This window comes from Elgaria multicarinata, chromosome 3 (assembly GCF_023053635.1).
Source record: "Elgaria multicarinata webbii isolate HBS135686 ecotype San Diego chromosome 3, rElgMul1.1.pri, whole genome shotgun sequence".
Lineage (NCBI taxonomy): Eukaryota > Metazoa > Chordata > Lepidosauria > Squamata > Anguidae > Elgaria > Elgaria multicarinata.
The window spans coordinates 171,761,410-171,787,817 of NC_086173.1; the positions used below are offsets into that span (position 1 = coordinate 171,761,410).

At 43.7% G+C, this 26,408-nt stretch overlaps 1 pseudogene; it reads right to left on the minus strand.

Moving 5' to 3' along the window:
* Positions 1-18,621: 18,621 nt before the first annotated feature.
* Positions 18,622-22,492, minus strand: LOC134395789 (vomeronasal type-2 receptor 26-like; annotated as a pseudogene).
* Positions 22,493-26,408: the final 3,916 nt, after the last annotated feature.

A 26,408-nucleotide genomic window follows, 5' to 3' on the forward strand; every position in this document is an offset into this window, starting at 1 on the left:
GGCATGTGCACAACACTAGGCACATCTTCTTACTTCTGCAGTGAGGCAGCAACCCTTCTTGCTCACGAGAAACAGCCCTCCTACCAGGTCTTCTTTGCACGTGAGGGGACCCTTTTCTGGGAGTGAGAGCTTTTATGGCAAAGGTGAGTCCTCCAACAGAGACTGTTTAGGCATAAGCTTTGCGCCTTCTGATTCTCCCATCTACATATTACTTGCATGTTGCTTATATTTCTCTGCCCTCTCTCTCTCTCTCTCTCTCTCTCTCTCTCTCTCTCTCTCTTTGTGTGTGTGTGTGTAGGATTGTTGGACTGCCCACCACAGCCATCAGTATCTCTCCCTGCCATCCTGATCATAAGCCCAGGGAAGTCTTCCCCATCTTGGTGCCATTCAGGTTGGGAGAGGCTGCCCAAACAATCATTTGTTTCCATTCCCACATTCAAAGCCGTGCGAAGAGGAGAGGGAATCCTTAGCCCTGTTCCCTACGGACCACCTTTTCCTTTGGGGCCACTTGCCTTCACTGGTGGAAATGGTCCCTTCCATGCAAGGAGCGCAGCCGTAGCAGCAACTGGGCTGTCCTTCCCGAATCACCTTGACGTAGCCAGGACTGCAGCTTCTGCTACATCTGGACTGAGGCACCGTCTAACCATGAAGACAGAGAACCAAGAGTCAGGGGGTATTTCTATCTATGGAACTTTGTGGACACCTATAAGAGATTTCCTACCACGTCAACATGCAGATTGGGAGGCCTGGGAGCTGGGTTGGGAGTGATCTTCTTCAGGAATGTGGCACTGAAGGAAATGGCTAAACTCCAACCTGACATGCCATGGTTCGAATCCTGGTCACCTCCTCCACAGTAGCTGCTATTTACAAGTGATGGGTTGAATATCAGTGTAGCTTGAACCTTAATATTGGTTCATCATGCATATGGTTGCTTTTTAAAGATAATATTGGCCCTATCTTCTTAAATATCTATATCATGATGAACCCAGGTTGCTGGGAAAGGGCAGTTCAACCCCAGGCATCTCCATCTAGGTCTCTTGGGAAACGTGGGGTGATGGGGGAGGGGATCTCAGATTCTGCTGGGAAACTGGGACATAAAAAGAAACCACCACCCCTGTGCTGCCTTTTCACCAGCAGATGCAACACACACACACACACACACACACCAGGGAAACAGGCTAATAAGGACAACATGGTTCCAGTTGGGAGGACCTCTGGAGTTCTACTGAAGGGAATAAGGTACAGTGGTTAGAGCAACCATGTTGTCCCAGCCCTGAGTCATGGTTATAGGTAAAAGGGGTTACTCCATATCCAGGCAATACAGGCAAACATTCAACTAGAAAATATGATAGTCCCACCTGTGTATGAGATGTTTGGGATGATCCAGGTCAGGATCTACCTATGGCTTCACTAATTTCATTTTTCATTTCTTATATTTCTCCCCCTCCCCATAGCTGAAGATGCCTGGGTGGTTCACGGAAATATAAAACCATACAAATACATTATACAAAGTACAAAAAAATATATAGCCAGACAACGTATGTCTAAAGCCAACTTTTATATGTTTTCCTTGAAAGGGACCAGGAGGAATCCTTGAATGCTACAAATGGGAGTAATTTAGAATGTTTAGAGCAACAACAGTGTCTTAGCCATCAATCCTATGGTGCATTCAAATGGGGGGGAGGGGATCCAAGAAATACAGGCAGAAATTCAACTGGGAAAGGAGGTATTCCCATTTATATATGATATGGGGTAAGGCAGGTGAACATCTGCCTGCATTGATAGGAGCTGGGAAGGGTCCTTGGGCCCACCTAAATGGAGTAAGGGACATTATTCAGGGCAACAATCTTGAATGGGCCTTGAGTCATGGAGAGCGATGAAAGATGGGACAACTTCACTTGCCTCCAGGAAATACAGGCAGAAATTCTCCTGGGAAAGCTGGCAGGCTGCTCAAAAGAATGAAAAGAAGCAGCCCCTACATGGTTTGCCACCTCTGCATACATCCCACAGCCCCTTCTTCATATTTCCGCATGGTTTACTTGCTTTGGGAGAAGGAGAATTTCATGTGAACTTTCTGGCTCCTTAGAGAGACCCTTATTCCAACATTTCACTTCTTCTTGGTGCTTGATTGAAAAGTATATTTTCTTAACTTTTTTTTTTGTAAACCACAGATACGCACACACACACACACACATACACACACACATGCAAATATATATATATATATATATATATATATATATATATATATATATATATAATAAAATTCAACAAATGATTAGAATGCAACAGAACAATTATCAACCAGAAGCATCCTTCATCCTTTGCTCAAGACTAAGATCTCACAAGGGCAAACATTTATAAACAAACTCTCTGTTCATAATTATTTATTTATTTTATTTTTAAATGTTATTTATTGAAGCTTGTTTCTCTGCCTACTTCATCAAGTTGGTTGAAGGGAAAAGTTTCAGACCTGCAATTCTCATCATGTTGAGCACTTAAATGGCTTTTCTTCCAAAAGAGTTTAATTAAGGCTTGTAAACATTTCTTACTGTCTACACCTGAAATACCAGCAGAGGTATTTGTCCAGAGGAGGGCAACCAGGACGAGCAGGGGTCTGGAAAGAAAGCCCTATGAAGAGAGACTGAAAGAACTGGGCATGTTTAACTTGGAGAAGAGAAGATTGAGGGGAGACATGAGAGCACTCTTCAAATACCTAAAAGGTTGTCCCACAGAGGAGGGCCAGGATCTCTTCTCGATCCTTCCAGAGTGCAGGACACGGAATAACGGGCTCAAGTTAAAGGAAGCCAGATTCCAGCTGGACATCAGGAAAAACTTCCTGACTGTTAGAGCAGTACAACAATGGAACCAGTTAGGGGTGTGCATGGACCCCCCACTCCGCTTCACTTTCAGATCCGCCATTTTTCGGATCGGGCCGCTCCGCCGCGCCCCCACTCCGCCTATGCCCACTCCGCTCCGCTCCCTGCTGGAACCACGGGCTCAATTGAAGACGCTGATGGACCACGGACGGAGGCAGGTAAGGGAGAGGAGGGGGGGGGTTTACCAGGCCCTGCTGCTGTAGCTGCATGGGCGACAGCGACAGTGGCAGGGCCCGGTAAACCCCACTTACCTTTCCGGCGGAGCTCCGGATCGAGGCGAAGGATCCGCCTTCACCTCGATCCTCTTCGCCACGCTCCGCCGGCCCCCCAATCCTCTTCGCCTCCGCCTTAAGGGCAGGCGAAGCCCCCCGCTCTGCTTCTAATTTGCCGGTCCGATTAGAAGCGGAGCACATCCCTAGAACCAGTTACCTAGGGAGGTTGTGCGCTCTCTCACACTAGAGGCCTTCAAGAGGCAGCTGGGCAACCATCTGTCAGGGATGCTTTAGGGTGGATTCGTGCATTGAGCAGGGGGTTGAACTCAATGGCCTTGTAGTTCTCTTCCAACTCTGCTACTCTATGATTCTGTTATATGGGAGGATCGAAGAAAAGATCTTGGATATTTTAAATTTTTTAAAAAATGCACTTATCTAGAAATTGAGAAAAAATATTAACATTGATCACCATAATAACTGAACTAGAACTTTAAAGAAATCCTTCAATGCTTAAATAAATGCATAAATAAATAAAATATGTTTTTACCCACATTGTGAAACCAGCTGGGCCATTTCACAGCATCCTGGTCAATGGTGAAGGTGATGTCTGAGGATCCCTTTCTCTCCAGACTCCCAACGGTCCCTGAATGGATGGACTTATTGGGAAGCATCACATAGTTCACGATGTCAAAGTCAGCTGCCAGGTCATCATTTTCGTCCAAGTGCACTCCCATCCTGGAGGTATTGTAAAACTGAACATTTCCCAGGAAAGGGTGAAGCTACAATGGCAAAGGAAATTATCAGCATGGAGCACTTGATTGTGCAATTGTGACCCAAGACTACTCGCTGGCGCACATGACTTTTAGACCAGGGTGGGCAGAAAGTAGCTCTCCAGATATTTGGGATTTCAACCATTGGCCATACTGGCTGGGGCTTCTGGGAGTTGTAGTTCAAACATTGGGACATCTGCTCACGTGTCTTTTATACATGATATAGATATGTGGTGGTGGGTTTTTTTTAGAAAAAATGCTTTCTGGTTCAGCGTACACTTAACGATGATGACGATAATAATAATAATAATAATAATAATAATAATAATAATAGTAATAATATCATCTATTTCTCACCCACCTCTCCATTTTGATTGAGGCAGGGAACAACAGTAAATATAAAATACATAAAACAGAATTAAGAACATCATATACATTGTTAAAACATCCTAAAAACCTTCTAAAAACATCCTAAAATTCCCCTGGGTAGGCCTGCCAGAAGAGATCAGTCTTGATAGCTTTCTTGAATGCTAGTAGACTGTCAAGTTTATGAGTTTCCTCCGGCAGGCCATTCCATACTTGTGGTCTAATGCTACAGACCCTGTAACATTCTAGATACTGAAAGACCTAGTTGAATTGAAGTTATCGATGCAATTTTATATCCTTAAAAAACAACATCCCCTCAACGATCAGAATGGGGTGCAGGTCTTTTCAAGCAGCAGATTCTGGGTACTGTTATAGGGACAGAAATGCTCAGTTGTGCATAATATTCTCGGTTCATGAGAACATCAGAAGAGCCTGGCTGGATCAGACCAAGGGTCCATCTTGTCCATCATTCTGTTCACAAAGTGGCCAACCAGCTGTCAACTTGGAACCCACAAGCAGGACCTGGGTGCAACAGCACCCTCCCACCCAAGTTCCCCAGCAAATGGTGTATGTAGGCTTTTATACTATTAATGGGACTAATTCTGCCAGACACCTCCCTTGGGAGCTGTGCCAAATGGCCAGAAAGTTTGCAGCAAAATCAGCACAGGGGGAAAAGTGCTTCTGCTATGGGGTGGTATATAAATGTAATAAATAAATAAATAAATAAATAAATAAATAAATAAATAAGACTAGGCTGAGCATTGAACATTCATTCCTCCCACCTCCCCTACAAACACACATTCATTCCTTAAATTTAGGTGTCGCTTCACCCTGCAAAAGCAGTCGGCAGGCAACTTATACAAAAATCCCTAATCATTGTAGCAAAGTTCGTTGTCCAAATAGGTAGGACAGTAGATATGTCTTTCCCTGGAAAGAAATTGGCAACCAGTCTAGCTGAGTCAGAACCAGTTAAAAACAGCACAGACACCCTTTTTTGGGTGGACACCATTTCAATCCGGGCTTGCATTGAACCTCTGTTAAAGCTCTTGCAGAAAAGAGGAAAGTGGTTGATAGGAACCAGATGTCAGCAGAACCAGATAGACAGAAGAAGTCGGGGGACAGAGCAAGTGAGGGGATGGATCCTATCTCATCTCCCTACTGATTCCAACAGATTCTTTTAAGGCTAACTACAAAAGTAATGATCACATAGCTGAATATCCTTAGGAGACCAGGCCTCAACCAGTATGGGGGTTGGACCACACAAACTAAAGACAACCAAGCTCATACTTAAATCTCAGTCTCATCTGCTCTTTGTTGGAGCAACATATAGAAAACCCTATTTGGATTTCTGTCCCAGCACCACTTGGTGTTTTCCACTGAGTCGATTTCTTCCCATGCCTGATTGTAATTTGCAATGGAGCCACCTTCATGGAAAGAAAGAATACCTGCCACGGCTGGAGCTTTTTGCCTTCCTCTCTGCCTCCACCCTCCAAAGCCATCCGCTTGGATCTGGACGTGTACGCCGCATTTAAGGCATGTGCTAAGGCTTGGACAGTGTGGTAAATGCTGTGGGTATCTTGGGAAAGGCTCGCATCAAGGAGATGCTGAGGGAAACCTTCTAGATTCTCTTTCACTGTGAACTGGCTCCGGCCTTTCACAGATAATGCATGCTTTGAATATGCAGGATAAAATCTTTTATTTGGACCTGAATCCATCCCAGAAGCAACCAGAAATGGCCTAAGAAGAAATTGTGAAAATGGCATATTCTTACGTTTTCTTTGGTTCTCCATTTTTATTAAAAATGATAAATAACCATGCATTTCAGGGTCCACTAGAGACCTCTCAAAACACATGGTCAAACTACTGTAAAGCAAAGCTGTTGTGATCCAAACTTTCCCTGAAATTGGTTGAAAGACTTGGTTTACTATGCCTTGCATAAATGATACATCCACGTAGCACTGAGCTGCCCCATAGTAAACAAACACATGGACTTTGATGATGGAAAATGTGTTCTTGTGTAGCCGCTTTTGCAACAAGTCACCTGAAAAGTCAGCTGACCATATGATGGTTTCTGAGAAAACCACACAAACGCCACTCTTGATGAGCACAGGTGTCAAGGTGTTTAGGAACCTTTCTCCATTGTCAGTGTCTGAAGCAAAGAGACCAATCCACGTCCACCTGTAATGAAGGAGCAATTTAACAATCCCCAGGTAATCGGGTTCTTCCTTTGGGACCCACCGGTAGAGAAGAGGGAACAGGGTTTTGTCAAGACCATGATGAATGGAAGCATAATTGACCTGGTAGGAAAGGAAGAGATGTAGGAGTTGTTTTGCTTTCAGGTCAATGGTGAGATAAAATATATTCATTGAAAAGTTTTAATAATTTTAAAACTGCCTGTCATTCTGATCAGCAGTATTACTGTACAGGGAGAGCAATATAGCACAGTCCCTCTAAACTGAGAGCTTCAGCTATTGGGCAGTATAGAAATGCAATCAATCAATCAATCAATCAACTCTAACCTGAACCACAAACCCACATCCTCAGAGGATTCTAAACCCTTGTTCTCATTTTTGAATGAATAACTTTTTATTGTTTCGCAAACATTTCTAACATAAAAACATTACATGAAATAAAGACATCTGGGGGGAGGGGGGCAGGAATAACCCCTTGTTCTCAGAAGAGGTTCCAGAGTTAATATGTCAGGGAGAAGATTTGGTCACTGAAAGTCATCACAAGGCTTCCGCCTCTCCAGGACCCAGTTTTCCAGAAATAACCCAGACCCCTGAATCCAGAGGAGGCTGTACGGCCATCGTCAGACTCAGAGAACTCAGACCATGAGGTCACTAATTTATTTATTTATTTATTTATTTAATTACATTTATATACCGCCCCACAGCCGAAGCCCTCTGGCCGGTTTACAACAATGTAACACAGTGACTCCCAAATCCTACTTACAGCTCAGTTTTAATTTGGTGATTGTTGGAGCTACGTAGAAACAACCCTGGTTGACCTCCTGCCTCCTGCCCAAAGCAGATATTTCCATGTTGCTAATCTATCTATCCTGCCCCAACTTACACAACAGATCCTTCCTAAATATTGAACTCACAGTTGAACAAGGCAACAACAAAGCCCTTCATTATTAGTTTTATGCCACCTTTACTGGGACTCAGGGTGGATACAAGATTAAAATATATACAATTAACACATATGAATATTAATTTACAAAATTTAAAAGAGAATTAAACCCTCTATAATATTAAAATATTTAAGAAATCTAAAAAAAAGCAAGTAACAATTAAGAGAGTTTCCCTCATTGTCTTAAAGGATGCAGTAAAACATCTTCAATGTAATGCTCTGATGACTCACTTGTGGGGACATTATTCCCACACAAAACCACCATCCCTTCTTCTGGGGATCCTAGGGGGTTCTCTACACATTCTTCCTTGACACTGGAATGAGGACTGGGTGACCATTACTGAAATCATAGAATCATAGAATCACAGAATAGCAGAGCTGGAAGGGGCCTGCAAGGCCATCGAGTCCAACCCCCTGCTCAATGCAGGAATCCACCCTAAAGCATCCCTGACAGATGGTTGTCCAGCTGCCTCTTGAAGGCCTCTAGTGTGGGAGAGCCCACAACCTCCCTAGGTAACTGGTTCCATTGTCGTACTGCTATAACAGTCGGGAAGTTTTTCCTGATGTCCAGCTGGAATCTGGCTTCCTTTAACTTGAGTCCGTTATTCCGTGTCCTGCAGTCTGGGAGGATCGAGAAGAGATCCTGGCCCTCCTCTGTGTGACAACCTTTCAAGTATTTGAAGAGTGCTATCATGTCTCTCCTCAATCTCCTCTTCTCCAGGCTAAACATGCCCAGTTGTTTCAGAGGTGCTTCTCCTCTTCACGAACTCTGGCATGTTCTCTGGCCAAACTGTGATTTGTTGCAGACTTCATTCTTACCTGGGGGATTTTGTAGATGCCCAACATATTTGAAATATGAATGGAGGTGTCTGTGTCAGCTCCTTCAGTAAAAACCAGCAGCTGACTCCCTCGTCCACAGTTGTAGTTGGGAACATTTGCCAGCCCAGGAGAGAGCAGGTCTAGCAAGGCGTCGTAAGTCATTCTGGGATTGCAATAGTTCTCGTTGATGTTGTAGCCCAGGGTGACATTGGGTAGGAGCCTGGGATTCTGATTGATCTCTTGAATGGCAACCAGGAAAGACAAGAGATTCCAGTATGCACTTTGGTCTCCCATCCTGCAACAAGAAGTACTTCATAAGGTCATTGCCCATTTTAAAACTTTTACACCAACTTTAAAATCACTATACTATTATTATTATTATTATTATTATTATTATTATTATTTATTTATTTATTTATTTATATCGCACCATCAATGTACATGGTGCTGTGTAATTGTCAGCCAGCTTTACTGGCTGACAATTACTGCTTTATAACACCAGCCTTATGCTGTGCAATCACTGCAAATTGCAAGCGAAGGACTCTGAAGTTTTCCATCTTATAATCTGTTTTTATTGTGAAGTACTCCCATCCATCCTGCTTTAATTGTGCTTCAAAGGCAAAACTCTCACTGTATTTTGCTCCTAGTTTTCGAGCCTACCATCTGTTGTTTTCCAAGCGGCCACTGGGGCGCAGGAGCAGGATTTGAAGAAAAATTAAACAAATACTCACTTCTGTGTAAGCTTTAAAGATAAAGACATCAAAATTGGCACAGTAATAGATATTGAGGAGAGCTTTAAGCATATCAAATTTGAAATGGATTGGGTCATTCCATTGATTTGTTTTAATTAGGGTGACCATATTTTGGAAACCAAAAAGGAGGACAACATGGCCGCCCCCAAGGGGGTGTGTCCAGTACCAAGGGGGCGTGCCCACCCGAACATAGCCTTGGACACATGTCTGATTTTACAGCACACATATAAGACAAATCTGTTCTACATAACATCTTAATGTTAAAATCACTGAAATAAAGAACAAGTGAGAGATTCAATATATCTGAAATTAACTTCACTCACTCCTGCTTTTGTAGGTTTTGCTGTACTTTGAAGCTTTTGCTATACTCTCTGTGTTACATTCTCCCCTTCCCTCAAATATCTTTTCTGACTGTATCTTCACTCATTGCAAGCTGCTGCTGTTGTTAACAGGGTTTGCTACTGGCCCCAGATCTGTTTCAAATTTGGTATGGCTAAAGCTCTACCTAAAAGCTATCATGGTGCCAACTTTCAGCTCTTTATCTTTAAAAATGACAGTTTAAAAAATAATAATTTTAAAACCTCATTTTAAAAAAAATTCCTAAAAAATCAACGGATGAACGGATCTGTTTCAAATTTGGTATGGCTAAAGCTCTACCTAAATCTTATCATGGTACAAAGTTTCATCTCTTTATCTTTAAAAATGATGATTTTAAAAATAATAATTTTAAAACCTCAATTTAAAAAAAATTCCTAAAAAATCATTGGATGAATGGAGCTGTTTCAAATTTGGTGTGGCTAAAGCCCTTCCTAAGAGCTACCATTGTGGCAAGTTTCATGTCTTTATCTTAAAAAATGACAGAGTTAAAAGCATTTTTGTTAATTCCCATTAGAGCTGCTCTTTGAAAAAAAAATCCGGATTTCCCCTCCCCCTCCCAGATTTGCCATCAAAACCCGGTCATATGGCCACTCTATTTTAATTATTCTTTTTACATTTCCCCCCTTAAATGCATTTCCTGGTATTCAAAGGATCTAGGCGCCCAGTAGCAGCAGCAACAACAACAGCAACAGCTTTGTGCTGCAGGGGACAATTCGAGGGAAACAGGATGAAGCTTTTAGTTTCGTGGGTGAAGTATAAAGTAGGGGTGTGCACGGACCCCCTGATCCGCTTCTCTTCCAGATCCGCAACTTCCGGATCGGGTCCGCTCCATTCTGCTCTGCTCCGCTCTGCCTATAGTCCACTCCAGTTCGCTACGAAGCTCCGGATTCGGATCGGAGCTCCGCTTTCCCCCCCATAGGCTTGCATTGAAATCCAAAAAAGTCTACAACTTTTTTTCTGTTAAGGTTAGAAACCTCAAGTTTGGCACCATGACACCTCATGGACGTATGCACACGCATGCCAAGACTCAAGCAAATCCAAGCATCCCCTGATTTTCGGGAAATTTTTGAAAATCGGACACCCCATTTTCAGACATGGACTGTACTCCGACATTTTGACAGATAAAAACTTGGAAGCAGGCACCCTCACAGGTGCCATCTAGATCCACATTCATGGCAAGTTTCAAGCAAATCCCATCATCCCCTGATTTTTGGTGGGGCTTTAACCTCTAACGCATCACCCGTAACCCCAATTCACACCCCTTTTGATATCTCTGTCAATTTTCACGTTAGAAACCTCAAACTCAGCACCATGATAGCTTATCCATGTATACACATGCATGCCAAGACTCAAGCTAATCCAAGCCTCCCCTGATTTTGGGGGAAATTTTGAAAACCAGACACCCCATTTTCAAACCTGGGATTTGCTCTGACACTTTGACAGATATTTTTTTTGAAGTGGGCTCCCTCACAGATGCCATCTAGATCCACATTCATGGAAAGTTTCAAGCAAATCCCATCATCCCCTGATTTTTGGCGGGGCTTTAACCTTTTAACTCACCCCAAATCAAGTCCCATGCTAGAACTACGTCAATTTTCATGTTAGAAACCTCAAGTTTGGCACCATGACACCTCATGGATGTATACACATGCATGCCAAGAATCAAGCCAATCCAAGCCTCCCCTGATTTGGGGGGAATTTTTGAAAATCAGACACCCCAGTATCTCAGGGATTTGAAGCTGCAGACAGCTCAATGGGGGCATTTCAAAGGAAATCCCAACATGCCATGAATTGAGGAGTAGATAAACCTATATGAATCTTCTTCCACACTTGAAAAATTGATTTGGAACTTCAAAATGTCTAAGTGAGCGCAGGAAGGACTTATCCCCTGAGTCAAAGCAACACACACACAAACCATCCCTGCAAGGTGGGCAGGGGAGGAGGGAGAGAAGGCAGGCAGGCAGCAGACATTTCTGGGGGCACAAGGAAGTGAGCCAAGGATAGTTTCAAAGCCAGTAATGCAAACCATCCCTGTGAGGCGGGAGCAGCACAGAGAGATGCCTTTTCTTTTGCATCCCATAACTAGGAGGCTAGGAGGATAAGAGTAAAGCTTTGTGATCCTTGCTTCAGAATTGATTGATTGCACTGTGATCACAGCCATTATTAAACAACAACAACAATAGTACCGTTAATAATAGCAGTACTAATTAATATTAATAGCAATAATAATAACAACAACAACAACAACAATAAGGAGTTGAACCACAATGAAAGCCTGCCTGACTTCACTGAAGAGGAAAAGCCAGGAGAGCTTGGGCTATAGGGGTGTAAATATAAAATGGAATAAATAAATAAATAAATAAATAAATAAATAAACAAAGGAGGGGTGGAATCAAAAGCAGCAGTGTTGCTGAATAAACAACAAGAATTTTTTTTAAAAAGTCTATGTCTGTCTTTTACCAGTAAGAGGAAAGTGGATGTGCCCAGGGGGAGGGGGATATGCCAATTTTTGACTGGCCCTAAGTAAGTACCAGTCTTAAGAAGCTACCTGCCACTTCAACTCATGACAGGCATTAGCTTCAGTCTCTCCACTGGGTTACTCTTTGGAGGGCTCTGATGACCCTCCAGGGTGGGAGAGTGTGTGCACTGGGCACGTCCACATGCCCTAGGGGACCTCATCCCCTTGCACCACATCTATTCAGTTGTTCACCAAGGTTAGGGTGGGTAGCAGTGCTGTGTTTCCTATCTGTTATTTATTTGCTTAGTATATGATTTCAGGTTGTGTTTGTGCATTTGGTGGGGCTACTGTTTTAAAAAACACTGGGAAAAGTCCATTCAGACAAAGAAAGAGAAGTTTCCCAGTATCCCAAGTTACTAGTATCCCATTTTGCCTATCCCCTCCTCCAACTTTGGGATCATGTGATCATTAATCTGCCTCTCAGCACTTCAAAAAGGTACCTCTCCCGCTTTTTTTACCCGATTTTTTAAAAAAATATAGCAAGCAAACCGCACCATGCAGAGAGCAAAGAGTAGGCTCAAAATGACCCCCAGCCATGACTCTCTAAACACTAGAACTTTCTGAAAGATAGCTTTAAAAACAACACAGTTATCCCCTATTCTTTTCTGCAATGCAATCCTATGGGCAAAATGATCCAAAATGGCGGGCGGAGCACTACGTGAAAAGAGAAGCGCTTCTCCTATGGCCGCTTCTCTTCACCGTGCTTCTAAGTAGGGGTGTGATCCGCTCCGATTAGGAGCGTAGAAGCAGTAGCGGATTGGCCTGCTCCGCCTTACCCAGAGGCGGAGTAGGAGCGGACCGCGGACCCCAAGAAGCAAGGCGAAGAGAAGCGACCATTTTTCAGAGCTCCTAGTTCAGGCGGAGCGCTCCGGTCGCCATCTTGAAAACATTTCGCCATAGGATTGCATTGCGGCAAATAATCGCGGATAACTACGTTCTTTTTGAAGCTATTGTTCTGTAAATTCTTGTGCTCAGAGAGTCGTGGATGGGGGTCATTTTGAGACCACTCTCACCTCTCTGCATCGTGCGGGTCGCGTGCTATATTTTTTTGAAAATTGGGTCAACCGCGCGGCTCAAACGGCGTTTTCGGCTTTTCGCCCATAGGATTGCATTGAGGGAAAGACTCGGGCATAACTGGGTTGGTTTTTAAGCTATCGTTCTGAAAATTCTTGTGCACAGAGAGTCGTGGATGGGGGTCATTTTGAGACTACTCTCAACTTTCTGCGTCGTGCGGGTCGCGCGCTAGAAGTTTTTAAAAAATCGGCGGGAAAAATACCTTTTTCAAAGGGCTGAGGGGCAGAGTCAGCTCCCGGTGATCACATGATCCCAAAGTTAGAGGAGGGCATAGGCAAAACGGGTAACTTGGGATTCTGGGAAACTTCTCTTTCTTCATCTGAACGGGCTTTTCCCAGTGTTTTTTAAAACAGTAGCCCCACCAAATGCACAAACACAACCTGAAATCATATACTAAGCCAAGAATAAGAGATAGAAACACAGCACTGCTACCCACCCTAACTTTGGGGAACAACTGAAAAGATGTGGTGCAAGGGGATGAGCTCCCCTAGGGCATCTCATCGTGGACGTGCCCCCACTCTCTCCTGCACTGGAAGGCCATCAGAGCCTTCCAAAGAGAGTAAAACGGTGGAGCAATGCCTATCATGAGTCGAAGTGAGCGTTCATTTCTTAGTGGTGGAGCGATGCCTATTATGAGTTGAAGTGAGCGTTTACTTCTTAATCTCAGAGCTGTTGGTGGCTGTCTTGAATTGAACTGGCAGCTGCTTCCCCCTCCCCCGGGCACATCCCCCTATTGCTGATAAAAGACAGATATAGCCTTTTTTAAAAAAAATCTTCTTGCTGTTTATTGAGCAACACTGCTGCTTTTAATTCCACCCCTCCTTTGTTTATTTATTGATTTATTCCATTTTATATGCATTACTGGCTTATCCTTGGCTCACTTCCTTATGCCCCCAGAAATGCCAGCTGCATGCCTGCCTGCCTTCCCTCCCTCCTCCCCTGCCCACCTCGCAGGGATGTTGTGTGTGTGTGGCTTTGACTCAGGGGAGAAGTCCTTCCTGCGCTCAATTGGAGTTTTGGAAGTTCCAAATTTTGCAGGTTTAAGCCCCGCCAAAAAACAGGGGATGATGGGACTGCCTTGAGTCTCGGCGTATGTATCCCTGGATAAGCTGTCATGGTGGTGAGTTTGAGGTTTTTTTTTAACGTGCAAAATTGACGGAGCTATGGAAAGGGGTGTTTGATTTTCATAAATTCCCCAAAAATCAGGGGATGATGGGACTGCCTTGAGTCTCAGCGTGCGTATGTATCCCTGGATAAGCTTTCATGGTGGCATGTTTGAGGTTTCTAACGTGCAAATTGACGGAGCTATGGAAAGGGGTGTGAATGCGGTGCCCGATTTTCAAAAATTCCCCAAAAATCAGGGGATGATGGGATTGCTTTGAAACTTGGCGTACGTGTGTATACCCCCATGAGGTGTCATGGTGCCAAACATGAGGTTTCTAACTTGAACAGAAAAAAAGTTGTATAATTTTTTAGCTTTCAATGCAAGCCTATGGGGGGGAAAAAACAGAGCTCCGATCTGGATCCGGAGCTCTGAGCGGAGCGGAGCGGAAGTGGGCGGAGCGGGGGCGGGGCGGAGCGGCCCGATCCGGAAAATGGCGGATCTGCAAGTGAAGCGGAGCGGGGGGTCCGTGCACACCCCTACTTCTAAGGGTCCGCGGTCCGCTTCTACTCCACCTCTGGGCAAGGCGGAGCAGGCCAATTCGCTTCTGATTCTCCGATTTTAATCGGAGCAGAGCACATCCCTAGTATAAAGTGTTGGTTATTACCTTTAAAGCCCTACATGGTTTGGGTCCAGGTTACAATCTCCTCGATCCTCCCAGAGTGCAGGACACGGAATAACGGGCTCAAGTTAAAGGAAGCCAGATTCCAGCTGGACATCAGGAAAAACTTCCTGACTGTTAGAGCAGTACGATAATGGAATCAGTTACCTAGGGAGGTTGTGGGCTCTCCCACAATAGAGTCATTCAAGAGGCAGCTGGACAACCATCTGTCAGGGATGCTTTAGGGTGGATTCCTGCATTGAGCAGGGGGTTGGACTCGATGGCCTTGTAGGCCCCTTCCAACTCTGCTATTCTATGATTCCATGATTCTATGAATTCTGTTCTTATGTCACATGAATCGAATCTATTTAGTTGCCATCTATTTGATTCATCTGTTTTTTCTGGACAGTTCAGATCTTCTTGATCTGTTCTATCTTAGAAAATTAAACAAAACAATTATATTAAAATACTAATAAGCACCTTATTAAACATCCTAGCCAAGTTCACAATATATGGGTGTAGGTTTGTAAATACAATTCTTTTTTTTTAATTTTACCCAGAAAGCAAAGGAAGAACAATGAAAAGGGGAAATAATTGTTTCATGCACCAGAGGAAGTTTTGAGTCTTCTCATTACTAATAAAACAGAATAACCAAATATGAGTCTTTCATAATGATACTGGATGGTGGAACCAATTTTCTTGTATCTGGACTTGTTCTTATAAGGTTAATAGCACATCACCTGGATGAAGTCACATTTTTACTATGCTCTTTTTTTTTCTTTAAAAAGGTATGTTGGTTTCTTTAAACTTTTTGCCTGAACCGGACATCTCTAATTCTCGTCTCCTATTATCACAATGTAAATGATTGTCAATCAATAAAGTCTTTGATGCTTGGAATATTCACATCTTCTCTCTATGAGCAAAGGATTCTGAGTCATCAACGTTGTGCTTAGTACTTGAACATTTCTGCCAATTTTCTCTCAGTCAGACAGCCACGCTTTTCTAGATCTCTCTGTCATATATTTATTTATTTATTTATTTATTACATTTTTTATACCGCCCAATAGCCGAAGCTCTCTGGGCGGTTCACAAATATTCCCTGTCCTCCTTTTTATATGGTCACCCTATAGCTACATGTTGATCTTTTTTCATTAGAAACTAAAAATATAGGTTTAGCTCCCACAAATACAAAACAGAAAACAGCACCCTCACCCCAGTTTTGTCCCATTAGAGCAAACTGTCAGGAAATGCCACAGATCTCTAGTTTTATTAACTGGAGATGCACAGTTGTGCATCAGGAAAGTGAAGGATAGACATCCCTCCTCAAATGCAGAGGTGTGTGTGTGTGTGTGTGTGTGTGTGAGAGAGAGAGAGAGAGAGAGAGAGAGAGAGAGAGAGAGAGAATGAATGAATATGGGTGGATGGTTTCAGCTGGAAATTTTAAAATCAATTCCTAAAAATTCATCTAATGAAAGAGTGTGTGTACATGTGTGTCTATCACTCACCTCCCTAGACTCTTGGGCCTTAGCTAGACCTAAGGTTTATCCTGGGATCATCCTGGGGTCATCCCTGTTCATGTAAATAACACACAGGATATCCTGGGATAAGGCAGGGATGACCCCGGGATGATCCCGGGATAAACCTTAGGTCTAGCTAAGGCCTTGGTTAGCCAGCACCCCAATTCCTCCCTCCGGAGATCTTTATAGTTTTATAATATACATAAAAATAGCATAAGCAGTGTGGTGTAATGGCTGAAGTAACAGCATATGCTGAGTTTTTAACTGACTTGAGAATAATTGTCTTAAATGGATATTGAGTTTTTTATACTTTTGGTGGTTTCTAATTTTGTATATCTTTTTTTAATGTTCATTGTTTTTAACTTTTGTAAAAACGCCACAAAGCTCTGGCTATGGGGTGGTATATAAATGTAATAAACAAATAAATAAATAAATAAATAAGTGTTGGACTCGGAGTCAGGAGATCTGGGTTCTAGTCCCCACTCGGCCATGGAAACCTACTGGGTGACTCTGCGCCAGTCGCAGACTCTCAGCCCAACCCACCTCACAGGGTTGTTGTTGTGAGGATAAAATGGAGAGGAGGTGAATTATACACACCAACGTGGGTTCCTTAGAGGAAAAAAGGTGGGAAATAATAAAATAATAATAATAATAATAATAATAATAATAATAATAATAATAATAATGCAGTATTTATTCCTAAACATTCCAATCTCCAATCCCACAAAATGCACCTATTGCCTGTGCAAGGATCATTCATCATAATGGATAAACTAGAAGGCTAAGCCTCAGGTTGGCCCAAGTGCGCTTGAGGGTTTAAGACAGAACCTTTGCATTACCCCAGATTACACTAAGGCCATAGCTGGACCTAAGGTTTATCCCTGGATTGTCCAGGGGTCAAACCTGTTCATCTAGGTGACACACAGGGGATCCAGTGCTCAGGCAGGGGCGAACCCTGGATGATCCCAGGATAAACCTTAGGTCTAGCTGTGGCCTAAGAAAAGCTTTCCCCGTGACACTGTACTAACAAGCCCTGATAACCCCACCCTGACACATATTCAGTAACACTGCAAGCAAGAAAAATCCCTTCGAAGTGTCTATAAAAATATGTGACTGTACTGTTTTCTTCATTTTCTCTGCATTTTCTCTGTGGTGCCTGGTTCCAAGCAAGAAAGTTACTACTATTACTGCATTCAATCCATTGCAGCAAAATTACTTACACCTTCAGTGTGATTCGGGGAGGGTTGTGGAAATCAAGTCGTTCAAATTTAATGTGAATTGTAGATGTAACACCACTAATGAGGTGGTCTCCAGGCTTGTAATAATTCAGTACACCTGGTTTATCCCTTATCAAGTTCAGTGGGCACTTTGGCTTCAGCATCCGAGGAGCTGCACAGGGTGGAAGCAGCAGCAACAGCAGCAGCGGCAGCAGCGGCATAATTCTGGGTCTGCCTGCTATAGTCTCTGCAAATGTGACGGCTGATTTCAAATTGATAAGCAGTTAATTGGACAAAACCCAGAGTCCCTTGTTTGAGCAAAGATCCAGCAATTTCCCAAATACAAGGATGAAATCAAACCTCACAGCCGCATAGCCTCTGCCTGTGCGTAATCTCAGCAGAAAGGCTCAGTGGCACACCAGGTCTTCATATGCACCAGTCCTTTCCATCTTGTTTGAAGACATTAGCTCACGCTTCTCTCGATTCTGATGGTTATGTTATTGTTCTCAAAGTCAACCTTTAGGGAGCAAATCCCTCGAGATTTGGAAAGCTGAAGGAGAAACAACCACCACTATCATTTTGATAATAGGTCCATCAGCGCTCCAAGTTCGTGGAGTCTCTTGTGTGACTCCAGGTGCAAGGATGGAGAAAACAGGTTTGCAAGAATATACTGACACAGAAGGGTGGAAAAGTTGAGTTGGGCCTGCACTTTGTTGGAGAAACACCATGTTGGGAGCCATTCTTTTTGGGTGCAGATGACCACTTTATTTATTTATTTATTTATTTGACATTTCTATTCCACCCAATGGCTGAAGCTCCCTGGGCAGTTCACAACCAACACTGGGCTTATATTAGTGACCCCGGAGCATGTGAGAGAGATGGACAAACCTTACCTTGGTAGCTGCCCGTGGCCCTCCAACACTGTCGAGGTATTGATTAATTTTCCAGAGTGTGCGCTGACTGCGAAGTACTGGAAGCACACTGGTTGCTAGCTTTTAAGTCTTACTTGAGGAATAAATCAAGTACTCGCGTCTGCTTTATCAGTAAGAAACTTTTACTGACAATAGATAATTTCTTTACAAAATGGTCATAGAATATTTACAGCCTCTTCACCAAACAAAGATAATAACGGTAGCAACCTGACAGCAACTTAACAATAAAACCTGACAACAAGATGTCTTTAAACATGGACATCTTAAATACATTTTCCCCTTGGCTCAATTAACCAATTGTCTCTTTTACAAGTCTTGCAAGTAGACCAGAAAACTGCCGTGCTCCGGTCTGGACTCCTGCTGGCCGAGACAATTTTGCCAAGCGCACATTTAACTCCTTAAAGTCCTTTTCTTTCTTCTGTGGATAAAAATATCCCCAAGAGAGATGGGATGGCTGTTCCCTGGCATCATAGATCACTCATTTCGCTCGCTATAGCTGTGGACAACACCAATTTCTGGGCAGGTGAGGGGATCAGAGAAGATGTTTGCTCTCAGCAGGCGTGTTGGGGAAGTGTACAACTTTCCTTCCCTGCATACAGAGCTGTGTCTGGGGGAAGAAAGCGTTTGCATGCATGACAAAGTGTGCGCGCTTGTAGGGCTGTCCGGGGAGTCCAAGACGGCATGGGATCCAGGTTCGGGGGACAGGAGGGATGGAGAATAAGCCTACCATTGCATCTTGGGGCCAATAGCTTGCAGTCCATGCTGGAATCCATGCTGGGAGCAGATTCCAAAAATGAAAAGGACATTGGCAAAATCCGATGGCACCTCCTGTTTTCCTCCTTCGACGGTTCTATATCGCTTACCTTTACAGAAGGCCGCTGTTCTGCTGAAATCACAACCTGACAGATGTAGGGCAGTTTTTACACATGTTCAAAATCAGGGATATGGAAAACAGAACGCCAGAAGAGCCATTCTGGACCAGACCAAGAGTCCGTCTAGTCCAGCATTCTGTTCACACGGTGGCCGACCAGTGGCCCACGTGAAACCCCAAGCAGGACATGAGTGCAAAACCACTATCCCATCCAAGTTGCCCAGCAACTGCTCTCTGTAGGCTTACTGCCTCTGATACCAGAGAGAGCACAGAGCCAGCACAACTAGGAGCCGTTGACTCTTGGTAGCGCCCAGTTCTATAAAGTTGGCACTCCTGCATGCAGAAGCAAGAGTTATGCCAATTAGAGCAGAAGCTCTTAGATGAGCCCTGTTCTTTTGGTTAAAATCCATCTTCCAACAATTGTCAGAGATTCTTTTGATGACATTGGCCGAGGAGGGCTCAGTCTCATGGATGCATAGAATGCAAGGGGTTGTAATGAATCTGGGATTTTCAGTACCCCTTCTCTTATCCCCCTCTTGTGCAAGCACTGAGTCATTACTGACTCTTGGAGGGACGCCAGCTTTCGCTGATGTTTTCTTGGAAGCCTTATAGCGGGGTGGTTTGCTGTTGCCTTCCCCAGTCGTGATTATCTTTCCCCCAGCTAACTAGGTACTCATTTTACCGACCTCGGGAGGATGGAAGGCTGAGTCGACCCGGGCCGGCTGCCTGAAACCAGCGTCTGCTGGGATCGAACTCAGGCCGTGGGGAGAGTTTCAGCTGCAGAAACTGCTGCTTTACCACTCTGCACCACACAAGGCTCATTCTCTTATCCCAGGGCCATGATAAAGCTAAAACCCTGCTATTGCAAAGATTAAAGGATATAGAGATGCAGGCTCAATCAGAAGAGCTTAAGTCCTGTAAAACTAACCCTTTCTATAATTCTTTAACACCATTTTATTTATCTCTACCAAGTTATCTGGTGGATATACCCAACATTAAATTGAGGATAATCTTTACACAGGCAAGACTAAATGTTCTCCCTTTAGCAGTTCAGCTAGGACGATATAAGAGATTACCAATTACAGATAGAGTATGTGGATGTAATGCAGTCTCTATCGAAGACTTAATTCATGTTTTGCTTGAATGCCCTGCTAAAATCGCTGAAGTGCTCCTCATCACATGCTAAAGTTTGTCATTTGTTATCAGATGCAAAAAAAATTGTTTCTTTTAGAGTGTCAAAATTTTAACTAAGTCTATGCAGGTAGGTTCTATACAAGGCACGAAGGGTTTGGGTAGTGACCCTTTTTATGATGCTCAATTATTTTTTATTGTAAACTGTTCTCTTTTATAACTTATGTATAGTGGCTAACTGCTTGTAACACAATAAATTGACTGAGTTCTCCTCCAGTATCCAACCCCCTTTTAAAGCCATCCAAATGGGTGGCCGATATGCGATGTGGAGGAGTTCTTACTTTCATTTTCTATTGGTAGGAGCAAATCACACATCACACTCCTTTCACTGCTGGTATCTTTGTATATCTAGATCTATGCTAGCTCTCAGCACCTCTAGCTAATAAGGGTCTTGAGAACCTGGAAATTCTTGTTCCTTCCCAAGATCCCACATCCTTCCCATTGCTGTTCTCAGAAGCAGAGTTGAGAAAGGTGAATCAAAGAGTCTGCTCCACCCTTGAACTGCAGCTCCTATGGGCTTTGGCCTTGCTGGCTGGGAATGGTGGGAGTTGCATTCCAACACCGCTGGAAGGCTCCTCCCTATCTGACAACCTGCAGCAGAGGTTCTACCAAATGAAACTGAAAGAGCAGGACAGGTGGGAGCAGGATGAGTTCAAGACTGAATAAGTGTTCACAATGCATTGGGGGAGCTTTGAAGCATGTTCAGTAGCACTCTCTGACTGTTTCAGTTGTTCATGAGAAATTCAAATGGATAAGCAGCGGAATTCCATTTCACATGTTAAGTACCCGGTCAGTGTCCAACCATACACAATTACAAGCTTACATTTGTGGCACTAGAGGAATCAGTGGTTGCTTCCAATGGGACACTCCCCGCTACTCATGGCAGGAGCAAGAAAGACATGTGGGCATTCAGAGACTCAACAGGAGCACCGACAAACAATTTGGGGACTAAAGATGGAAGAAGAGGCTTTGGAGCAACTGGTATACAGAGGAATGACACCTCTGTTTCTGGAGGGGGGAAATTACAAGCCACCCATGAAATTAAAAGGGCCTGTGACCATCCCAGGGTCACCATGCATTCACCTCAGTCAGATGTGACCAAATGCTTTTGCGATATGTATGTCGAGAAGAGAGACTTGATGTTATTATGGTTACAGCTTGAGACAAGTAGTTTGTATTTGTGAAAGCCAAGGTGGTTCCAGATAACCAAACTGAAACGAATGTAGTCAAAATCAAATGCCATCTTCTGTTTTCATCCTTAGATGTTCCTTTGCATTCATTTCAGGCCTGAATATAATAATGTAGCACTTGGGAAGAAAGATGCAGCCCAATAACCCAGCACTGGAGGCCAAGATGGAGAAGACCTGCACAGCTTCCATGTATTTCCCCTTGGTGCTCAGGTAGGTGGGCACAAAGGAGACCCAGACACTGCAGAAGACCAGCATGCTGAAAGTGATCAGCTTGGCTTCATTGAAGGCCCCAGGCAGCTTCCTGGCTAGGAAAGCCACCGTGAAGCTGATGGCAGCCAGGAAGCCCATGTAGCCAAGGGCAGCATAGAACAAGGAAGCAGACCCTTCATTACATTGTAGTAGGATCTCTCCAGGCTGGGAGTTCTTGTCTGAGTCAGGATATGGGGAGAGATGCTCAGCCAGATGGTAGAAATAATATCTTGGACGCTGGAACAGGAAAGGACAATAGCATTGGTCAAACTCTTCCCCAGCCATCCCCTCACCCTGTTCCCTGGCTTCGTGGCCGGGAAGGCCAACACCACAGTGATCGTTTTGGCCATCAGAGAAGAGACGGCAACTGAGAAGATGATGCTGAAGGCTGTTTGTCGGAGGAGGCAGGTCGCTTTCCTTGGCCGGCCAATGAAGAGGAAGGAGGACAAGAAGGAAAGCAGGAGAGATATGAGGAGAACGTAGGAGAGGTCCCGGTTGTTGGCTTTGACTATGGGAGTTTCTAGGAATTTAATGAAGATTCCTAAGACCAAACCTGTAGTTACAGATAAGAATAGGGCACAGGAAACCAGGATAATCCCCAAAGTTTCTTCATAGGAGAGGAAGGTTATAATTTTGGGGACACATTCATTCCGGTCCATGTTGGGATGACGATCTTCTGGACATGCAGTGCAAAGTTCTGCATCGGTGGGGGGGGAGAAAGAGTGATGTCCAGCGTCATTAAAAAACAAACATTTTCTTTTTGTGATGAAAAATGCAGGTGTTGTGGGGTGGAGTCACTGTGGCATTACACCCCACAAGTCAATTCCAAATGTATGTCTGCAGTTTGTAAGTCTGTGGTTTTTAGAATGTTGGCCTGAGTGGGCGGAGTTAGAATGTCTTGGGAGGGGGGAGGAGTGATATATAAGGGAATGATTGAGGGGATGGAGAGTTCTTGTTCTTGTTCTTGTGCTTTTCAGGAAAGCTTTTATTATTTGTTAGGGACTCTTAGAGTCTGTAGTGCTCTCTGTATTTATGGTACTTAAGTTCTGGGAAATTTGAGGGTCAGTGTAGTGAGTGGTGTCTTTAGAGTGTGGTGTGCACGTAGTGGAAGTATATCAATCAATACTGAGAATAAAGAAAGCTCAAGCGTGATTGTGTGAGAAAAAGGAAAGCCCGAATGTGAATGAGTGACCGGATTGTATGAAAGGTTTCAAAAAGGTTTTTAAATGTTGTTATTTGAAACAAAGCTTATGAACTTTTAAAAATAAATTTTGATTGTTTGTTTTAAAACTACCACAAAAATCCCACGTGTCTGTTTGGCGTTTATCATCTTAAGTTTACACATTCAGCACCCACTCTGACAATCATTCACCTAAGCAGATATAACTCACAGCACATTATTATATATATTAAAATCCATTCTCCATTTTAAACCCCTTTCTCCACTTAGTTTGGAGGAAGGTGGGTTTTATCCCTTGCCTCAGGCGTACCAAGTGGTGGTGCTTGGCTTGAGCAGGGAGTAGCCTCGGCCGGGTCTGGTGTTCAGAGCCTGTGTCGCCCCATAAGAAGTGGTGGCAGACGTGAGGTCTGGTGTTCAGAGCCTGTGTTGTGGCAGTCACCTAAGCCAATGATGGTGGAAAGTTCAGGAACTATCTCGGTGTAGTAGGAATGTGAAGCTGTGAGAAGAAGGAGAAACGAATTCTCAGGATGCTGAAGTTTATTATGGTTTTAATTTTTGTGAACCACCCAGAGAGCTTTGGCTATTGGGCGGTATAAAAATATAATAAAATAAATAGATAAATAAATAAATAAATTCATTCTTCATCTACAATGGCTTCTGAGGTTCGTCTGAGGCCCAGCATTGGGCAAAAGGCAGGATATAATAATAATAATAATAATAATAATAATAATAATAATAATAATAGAGGAGATGTACAGGAGGCTTTGTATCATGTCATTGCCTAAGGGAACGGGCATACGCACAACACTAGGCACGTCTTCTGACTTCTGCAGGGAGGTAGCAACCCTTCTTGCTCACGAGAAACAGCCCTCCTACCAGGTCTTCTTTGCGCATGAAGGGACCCTTTTCTGGGAGCGACAGCTTTCCTGGCAAAGGCGAGTCCTCCAACAGAGACTGTTTAGGCATAAGCTTTGTGCCTTCTGATCCTCCTGTCTACATGTTACTTGCATTTGTTTATATTTCTATGCCTGAGAGGGGGGGCATTCAGAAGACACCTTAAACCAGGGCTTTAACCATGGTGATTAAGCCAGAAAGCTGTGCTTTGTTTAGAAGACAGTTTAAACCACGGCTTTAACAATGATAAATAAAGCTTTTTGCCTCATTCACCGTGGTTAAAGGCATGGTTTAAGGTGTTTTCTGAATGGGCCCACAGTGTGTGTGCATGTACAATTGTTGGAATCCCCACCTCAGCCATCAGTATCTCTCCCTCCCATCCTGATCATCAGCCCAGGGAAGCCTTCCCCAACTTGGAGCCATTCAGGTTGGGAGAGGCTGGTCCAGGCTACCTGCGTGATCGCCTTCTCCCTTACAATCCGCCCCGCACACTCAGGTCCTCTGGGAAGAATCTACTTCAGTCAGCAAAGACTAGGCTGACAACCATAACCCAGAGGACCTTCTCTTCTGCTGCTCCCGGAATGTGGAATAGACTGCTGGAGGAGACTCGTCAGCTTGACAGTCTTTTAGCATTCAAGAAGGCTGTCAAGACTGAGCTCTTCCGGCAGGCCCATCCAGTAGAATTTTAGGATATTTTAGTATGTTTTTAGGATGTTTTCAAACAATGTATACCGTGTTTTTAATCAGAATTTTATGTTGTTCCCTGCCTTGATCCAATCAGAGAAGCGGGTAAGAAATAAATTATTATTATTATTATTATTATTATTATTATTATTATTATTATTATTATTATTATTGGTCCTGCACTGCCTTATAGGCCCCTTCCAACTCTACTATTCTATGATTCTATTATCAATTAGCAGTTACCGTGATATAATAACATTGTGGTTTTTGTCATGGCAATAGGATGGAAACACTCTGGACCATCAAATAGCAACGATTCCAAAGTGCAATCCTATGCATCTTTAGAGAAGAAAAAGGCCTACAACTCCCAGAGTCCCCAGGCAGCTATGCTGGAGTTTTAGGATATATATTTTTTTGTGGTCAAAACATTCAAAGGATATTGGCGTTAAGTGATATGTGCCACAAATGTGTTGCAAAAGATGTTTACTGAAGAAAAGAGAGCAACCCTTCAAGATACGTCATGATTGAAGATCCGAAGGGAATCGTCAATGACCTCAGTTTCATTTATTTTTAAACCAGTTTGGTCCTTTTCAGCAAAAGCAGTCGCCGAAGGGACTTAGAAAGCATTAACACAGCAGACAGTTAAGAGAACAATCCTAAAAAATAAAATGAGCAGCAAAGTGTTGGATCAGGCGAGCTTTGAGGTTCATCCCACTTCTAAGAAGCAGCTGGAATTTTTTTAAAAAAGATTGTCTAATGAGAGAAGCAGTTAATAACATAAGAAGACCTAGGCAGGATCTACACTACTGCTTATAGTAGTTTATAATGGTTTTGACAACTGTTCAGGCCCAGGACACATTACAAATACCGTTTTCGTACCGTTTTTAAAGTGTTGTATTCTGCTTGGTGTAGGTCTGGCCCTGTTTTGGCTGATACAAAGGGTCCACCTAGTTCAGCATTCTTTTCATACTGTGGCCTTCTAGCTGCTCACAGAACACCCACAAGCAGGACATGATCATCTATAAAGAAGCTGAAAGCACTGGTCCCAATAAATCCTTCACTGGAAGAATTGATCTAGGGTGACCATATGAAAAGGAGGACAGGGCTCTTGCATCTTTAGAAAAGGGAATTTCAGCAGGTGTCATTTGTATATATGGAGAACCTGGTGAAATTCCCTCTTCATCACAGCAGTTAAAGCCATACTAGAGTGACCGGATTTAAAAGAGGGCAGGGCACCTGCAGCTTTAACTGTTGTGATGGAGACGGAATTTCACCAGGAAGGAATCTACACGTCGATTCGAAGGCGCACTCCAGACGCAGGCAAGCGCCCAGAAGCTCCACATGTAGACCATGCCTTTGAAAGGCAGGAAAAGACGCCTTTTCTATTCTCCTCAGTTCTCAACGGGGAGATTCCCAGCTGCTGTTGATCAGCTCAGGATTCTAATACTGAGCGCGCTTACACGTGAGTAAATCCTGTTGAACCCAATTGGGCTTCTGAGTAGACATGTATATAGGATTGCCTTGCTCGTGTCAGGTGTGTGTGGGGTCAAAAAAGAGGGGCATTTCCCTTAAAAGGCAGGAAATGTCGCTATTTTGGAGTTGTGATTGGCGACAGCATAAATTACCAGTTCTCCTGGTCGCTGCTGCTGCTGCCGCTCCCTCCCTCCCTCCCTCCCTCTCTCCCTCCCTCTCACACACACACGCTGTTCAACCAGCCACCGCCTCCCCTCCCACGCCCTGGTCTCTCCACAGTAACAGCAGAGCAGCAGCGTTGCAGGTGAAGAGACTGAAAGAACTGGGCATGTTTAGCCTGGAGA